This window comes from Galeopterus variegatus, unplaced genomic scaffold (assembly GCF_000696425.1).
Source record: "Galeopterus variegatus unplaced genomic scaffold, G_variegatus-3.0.2 Scaffold58535, whole genome shotgun sequence".
NCBI lineage: Eukaryota > Metazoa > Chordata > Mammalia > Dermoptera > Cynocephalidae > Galeopterus > Galeopterus variegatus.
The window spans coordinates 1-281 of NW_007784646.1; positions in this window are offsets into that span (position 1 = coordinate 1).

The following is a 281-nucleotide window of genomic DNA, read 5'->3' on the forward strand; positions in this document are numbered from 1 at the left end:
ATTCTCATGATTTTGATATATTGTTGTAAAGGAGTTACTCTCTTTAATTTTTTTTTTGAAATAAACTCAAGCTAAATAAATGATCAATAAAAGCAATTACAAGGAATTTCTAACAAACTAATTCTGCCAATTTTCCACTGAGAATCAATAGACACAAGGGACATATGAGTGCTGGATGGAACTTGTTTGTTTATTTTGTTTGTTTGTTTTATGCAAATGAAAACTATTACCATCAAACATAGCTTTAATTTTGTATTTTAAAATAGCTTATTTTCTGATAT